General features: G+C 27.1%; 1 long non-coding RNA gene across 1 annotated transcript; it reads right to left on the bottom strand.

The window, feature by feature from the left end:
- Positions 1-2,725: 2,725 nt before the first annotated feature.
- LOC147810039 (uncharacterized) lies at positions 2,726-4,149 on the bottom strand. Its single transcript, XR_015434061.1, has 2 exons — positions 3,996-4,149; positions 2,726-3,467 (listed from the first exon to the last, which is right to left on the bottom strand). It is a non-coding gene; the product is annotated as an uncharacterized LOC147810039 (long non-coding RNA).
- Positions 4,150-6,711: the final 2,562 nt, after the last annotated feature.

Below are 6,711 nucleotides of genomic sequence, written 5' to 3'. Positions count from 1 at the left end.
TTCTATATGCATATACAATGGGCCAAAAAACTACATTTTTGTAGTTAATTACTACTATTAGTGATTTCTTTCCTATCTTTAGAAGACAAACTTTGTTGGAAAATTTATTTCACATGTTGAAAATGGTTTTGAATAAGGAATTTAAAGAACTGAAATATTTATTCATGTTTACATGAGGGAATTAGTAATTCTAAACCATTTTTAACAAATTATTTTTTTAATCTTCAGCTTTATGTTTTTCTTAGCAGTAAATATTTTAAAAACACTAGAAAATCATAAATTATTTTGTTAGATGTTTAATGCTCTTTTATTTACTCTGAAAATTAAAGTGCATCAAAAATTACGGAGTATATATATTTATTCCCTTCTACTGAACTAACATCAATATTTCATAAGGGCACATTCATACTTGAAGGTGTGGTTGAAGTGACAAATTAGCTATTATTCATATAGGTTTGTTTAAATATTAGCACAGTATAATCCCGATATCTGAAAATTGAAGGGACACTAAAAATTTTGAGATAAGCTCATAACTAAATAAGTTCCAAAAAGTGGAAAAATATTTTCTAAAATATTACTCTAAAAAGTCATGAAACAAAATAATAACTGATAATAAATATGTATGTAATGAATGATAGTTACCTATAAGTCTAAACACAACAATGCTAATTAGACAAAACTAATTGTGCATTAAATGAGAAAGATTTTTTATTTGTAAAAAAATTTGACATAATGAGAATTTGAGAAGAAACTTCAACATAGGAATTCAAATTAGCATTAGGTGGATGTATAATGTCAAGGAGAAAAATATTTTTTTGACATAACAAGGTTTTCGACAAATTGAGAGTATACTGTAATACACAATTCTCATTGCATCGATTGACGGGCCTAAAAACATTTGTACCAATCAGCAGATTTAGATGAAATGAAAAGCTTTCGGCAAGCAATTTATTGACTCTTGCAACCAGTGGTGTAGTTTTAATGTTTTTTTTTGGGGGGGGGGAGGGGGTTATTTCCTATCTTCTTTTGACACACACAGATATATATAAATGTCCATTATATTGAAATTAATAATGAAAACTTTTTTATATCAACATCTAACAGACCATGCATTAGTTTGTTAATCATGTGATGTGTAATTTTGGAGGGTGTTCCGTGACTTAAAACTGTGCCACTGCTTGCAACTAGTTTCAACCCATTAATCACTTTTTAATTTTGACGAAATTTCTACAAAAAAATCACTGATTCTTTCAAAAGTGTTTTGACTTTTTTAAAACTATGTTAGTTGTAATACATACCATCACTTTTTTCTTTAAATTTAAGGAAATTAATTATTTTTGGAACATATAAAACTAGTTATTGACCTACCAAATTTTCCATTATTGTGGCCAATTTCTCTAAAATTCTTTGCAAAATAGAATATAAAAATTTTGACCATTTATTTATATCTAAATTGTATAGTTTTTACTATACATTGTATATATATACAATGAATACTCAAAATGCATGTAATTTTCATATTTTTGAGCCTACTCTAAAATTCAGTACACATATTGTAAGACTTAAATTTATAAAAGTGAGTAATATTAAAGAAGTCTGTGATGGTGACAAGTTTTCTGCAAACAGTGTATACAATATGCATATCTGCCAATCAGAATCAAAAAAATTAGTTGCGTTTGAAATTTGCTTCCCCACTAACATTAAAAATACACTATTCAAAAGAATTAAGAGAGCAAGCATATAAAATTAGTATTTCATGTGCTCCTTTAATTTTTGTGAACAGTGTATTTGCCATAAGTCGATACAAACTATTTTTTTTAGACCACTTAACTTTTTTTTTAAAAAAAGTGGCACATGACACTACAAATAAGTAGAAAAAAAAGGAGCAAGTACATTAGTTTCAATGCTTGGAGACTACTACTGTTAACTATTATACATGCACAGGAATTATAGGTTTTTTTCCACATTACAGTAAAACCACGTAGGAAAAAAATAGATTTATGTCAACCCTAGTAGAAAAAATTACAAAACTCTTTAAAAAAGAAATATCAAATATTTAAACAGATTATAATTGCAGACTAAATGATAGAATTAATTTCTAGCAATTCCTAAATAAGTGAAAACTAAAAAAAAAACAATTTGAAAAAAATAATCTCATGAATTTTAAAAATTCTGGTAAAGGAATATAAGAAACTATAACATATGTCTAAAACTATATAAACATATAATATATAACTGTTAGAATATATTAAACTTTCATTATTACATTTAAATTAACAGAAAATAGTTATTTTAGATTTAAAGATATAATGAAAACATTTTAGATTATTGGTAATGTTTTCAGATTCAATAACTATTTTTATATTAATAAACAGAAAATATTTTCATACAATGCTGAAACATGTAAAGAATTTTTCATTTAAAATTTTATCCCTACTTATATGTGATATTATAGGTAATTTTTAACCTGTTCATTACCTGTAATACATCACTGAACACAGATAACCAGCAACATGAGAAAATAAAAAAAAAATTTAAGGCAACAGAAAATTCCATCAAGTTAACTTGTAATTTAGCTTTGTAAAATGAGTTACAAAGTTTTCATGCCACGATAAATGAAATAAAAATATTTTTAGCAGATTCGAATACTTCAGCAGATTCTGAGTTTCTGAAAAATTGACTGTTACTTTAAAAACATCTGAAGTAAGTGCTTAGTCAAAATATACCAGGTCTGACGAGATACTCTCATTTATTTACTTTTTTTCAAGAAGTTAATACACATCTTTACAATATTTAAAAAAAAATGAATTTAATTTATTAAATAGATAAGAAAGTATAACCAAATCAAAAGTTTAATATAATTCATATCAGAACACATTAGTAATAGACAAGATATCAAAATAAAAATTTTAAATGAAAATAATCAATTATTGAAAATGAAATATAATAACACTAAATGATATATAAAATTAAAATAACTCAGTAGCTTTTATCATCAAGTAAACTTTTTTTACATCAACTAAATTTCTGATAAATAATAATGATAAATTGAAGTACATATTTAATTCTTAATTAGAAAATATTCTTAATTGTTGAATATTTTTCCTTCCATGCATATATTAAGAGAAATGTCTCAGTTAAACAAAACAAAAATATATGATATAAATCAAATAGGTAGATTTTTTTTCATAAGAATTTTTTAAATCAACAATCCTACTCATAAGTCATGATCACTTTAAGAAGATAGAGATTTTATTTATTTACATTGCAGACAATTTTAAATACAATTACAAGACATAATGTAATTTATATTTTTATCCAACATCTTCTGGGCTAAATTATTCTTTCAGGATGATACCACTACAATTCATTTATCACAAAAAGAACTAGGACAATTTATTGCAGGTTTCCAGCCAACAATAGTTTTTATAAGTACTTCTTAGTATAAAACAGGAACCATAGATCACCTAGAATAACACAAAAATAAAACATATTAAGATATACATAATCCCATATATTTGATAAGCAGATTAAAACTACTACTAATCAATAAACACTATCTAAATTACTTTGATTTAAATTGCTCGATTTTAAATATTAATGGAATTTTTTACAAATAAGTAAACTGGATAAAAAAAAAGTCTTTTAAGGAATGAGAAAATAGATATCTAGGTTTTTTAATTGGGAGGAGGATTTTTTTTAAATCATTCATATACTTCAATATCGCATTATTTATCTTCGAAGGGATAGCATAGAACAATTTTAAACTATAGCTATATCTGATAATGAATATCATAAAATATTTAATAGCAATTAGTGCAAAGCAACTCGTGAAACTAAAATATTAAATGGAAAGATCTAAGGAATGTTATATTTTTAAAAAAAAGAAATCGAACTAAAATAGCGAAAAACATGTCATAAAATTCCTAACACTAACTCAATAAAATGATCAACATGCATTTCAATGTTTTTATATTTATTACAGAATTCCATACCTTTTAATTAAACCATAAAATCCGTGAATAACTGCATAAAATCTGTGGCAAAACAAATAAAGAATATTAATTTTTTAAAAACATGAAAGAAGTTCATCGGATTTTATGAATACAAGCATGTTTAGAAATGGCAGACAGCTGTCTGTTCGGAATCGTTCGTAAAATTCCACTACCGATTAAACTCGGAAGATCGCGCAATTTTTGAGGGCCTCACATCTCAGGATTACAAACACGTCCTTACTAAAAAGAGGTAATTTTTTTTAAAAAGTTGTTATATGGATTTGAATGATTGTTTTTAATTCTTAGAATTTTGTGCCAATGTAGTTAGTAGCGAGCTTGGTTTGCGAAGCAAACCATATAGATTGCGTAGCAATTTTCGGGGGTTAGCGAGCAGGGGGGGCAGCCCTCTAGTTTAGATTAAATCTCAAACAGTTTCAGAATTACGCATGACACTATCAACGAAATGACCCTTTCAAGGAAACGATTAGGTGGTGTCGATGAAATGAATGCAACCCGGTTCTAAGTATTGAGTAAATACGTTATCGGATCGTAGGGAACTGAAAAAAATTTCCAGTTTCACACAGCTAACTGAAAATGACAAAATTATGAAATTTCAATTACATATAAATGAGTAAGCATACAAACTATATGAAAACTGATTAATTGATAGTTTCAAATAAAAGTTAGTGATTGAATTGAACCGACTGAGTTGGAAAACTGATCAAATCAGATAACAGAACACATTGATTAAATATAACGTAAAGGATGACCAGTTCAAATTTATTATAAATCGTCAATTATAATTGTAACAATAATGAGATCAAATAATGTTCAATTTAGAATGAACAATCAAATAATAACGAGTGCTAACACCGATAAAAAGTGGGTGAGTCCGAGTACTGATATAAAGGTAGAATGAATAATGCGTTTGAGAACAGAGAAAATAGTATAGTAAAACTATTTTAATCATACACAAATTTCTTTTATCTGATCTCACAATAGCTATCCATTTACTAATACCTATCATTATTCTCAATCAGTTCTTTTACCTATTCTCTCTTAATCAATATTCAAAGCGATCGTCTGCTCAGTACTCGGACCGAACCCATAATGATATGCTCAACACTTTTTTCATAATCAATCGATTAGTTATTAAACACTGATTTTTTTTATCGGCTCTGGCTCGAACATACGATTGTACAATCATTTGATCAGTATTCAAACTCTCAATCAATTCAACACTCAAACACATAATATTTTGATCAAATCGGTATTCGCTCCCATTGTGTCATAATTAACTTAACACTAACGTACCATCTTTTTAGAGGTACTTCAACCATTTAAAATTTATGCAAATACTGGAGTAACAGTGGTAATGGGTTCAACAGTTAAATTGAAGAGACTAGTTTTGATAACTAATCTAATTGCGAGAATCCGGTATAAGACTAATTTTTGAAAACAGCAGGTTTGTGGGTACAATTAGAGATAAAGGGTTTAAGTAGTAACTAAACTAACTGGATAGAATTATTAATCTAGTCTTAAGTCAATAAAGGATAACTAAAGTGGATTTCTAAGAAATTCTAGTATGTAACTCTTGAGGCAGAAGTTTCAAGTTCCTTAACTCAAATTGCTAATTGACGATACTCTAGAAGCGATTAAGTATCTTCAGCAGGCACCTGACAACGGTTGGTTAAAGTTTTTTTTTTTATCCCTTATGCAGATTACGATATATATATACAAAAACCGAAATATACACATAGATTGATAAAAGTAACTTTTTCTTAATTTCACAATCAAATCAATATATTTTATTAACATTCAATCTATAATTATGAAAACTTATACATCTTGATTCTATTATGCAGAATGTTCCGTAATCTACATCCTCATATATAATTTTAGAATCATCTTTAATCATCATATTAAGTTTTAAAAAAATATATAAATTAGCAGCCCGCAAACTACCAATTAAGAGCGGGGAAGGGTTCTAAATATTCCGTCACTTTTATTTCTGATAATTATAAAATTCTGTTTGTTGCGTTACTTTTTAACAATTTTAAAGTTAATTAAACAACATTTTAAATTTCTTATTTTTCAATTTTTTTTCACTGGCCCTTAAGTTTTTATTCAATTTATTATAATACGAAAATTGAAACTTATTCAAACCTTAGGTTAGCACATTAAGAAAAACTTATTTAAATTACGTCAAGGACAATTTTCCTACATTGTACTTAGGAAAAGAAAAATTTGTGCAACTTTCTCTTTGTCAGCAGCGAAAATGTTTTACAATTCATTGTCAATAACGAAATATGTGAACACAACGCTACATGTATTTAAGATCAACAATGACGCAAAATAGATTAAACCGTTTTTAATATTCTTAAAGCACTGATGCTTCACACGACGCAGCGAGGAATACTAATAAAGCATCTAACTTCTTTGATTGTTGATGAAAGTGCTTTTTTGCGACCTCTAAGCAACTGACTTTAAAGTTTTTATAGAAAAGTTGGCGCTCAACTGTTAAGGCATTTATGTCGAATTCTGGATAAGAAATTAAGCATTCCAATGTTTCTACCTTCAGCAGTTAGCAGAACATTTTCCAACAAAATTTGTTCTTTAACACTTGGTTGATCTAAAATTCGATTTTTAACCCACTTATTGCTGTATCAATCATGTGATTAAATTAACGGCGATAATGTTCCTCACATTAATTATA

The sequence above is a fragment of the Parasteatoda tepidariorum genome, chromosome 5 (assembly GCF_982258835.1).
Source record: "Parasteatoda tepidariorum strain Cologne lab strain chromosome 5, Ptep-v5.0, whole genome shotgun sequence".
NCBI lineage: Eukaryota > Metazoa > Arthropoda > Arachnida > Araneae > Theridiidae > Parasteatoda > Parasteatoda tepidariorum.
The sequence above is the reverse complement of the archived record's forward strand: the minus strand, read 5'-3'. Positions and strand labels throughout refer to the sequence as shown.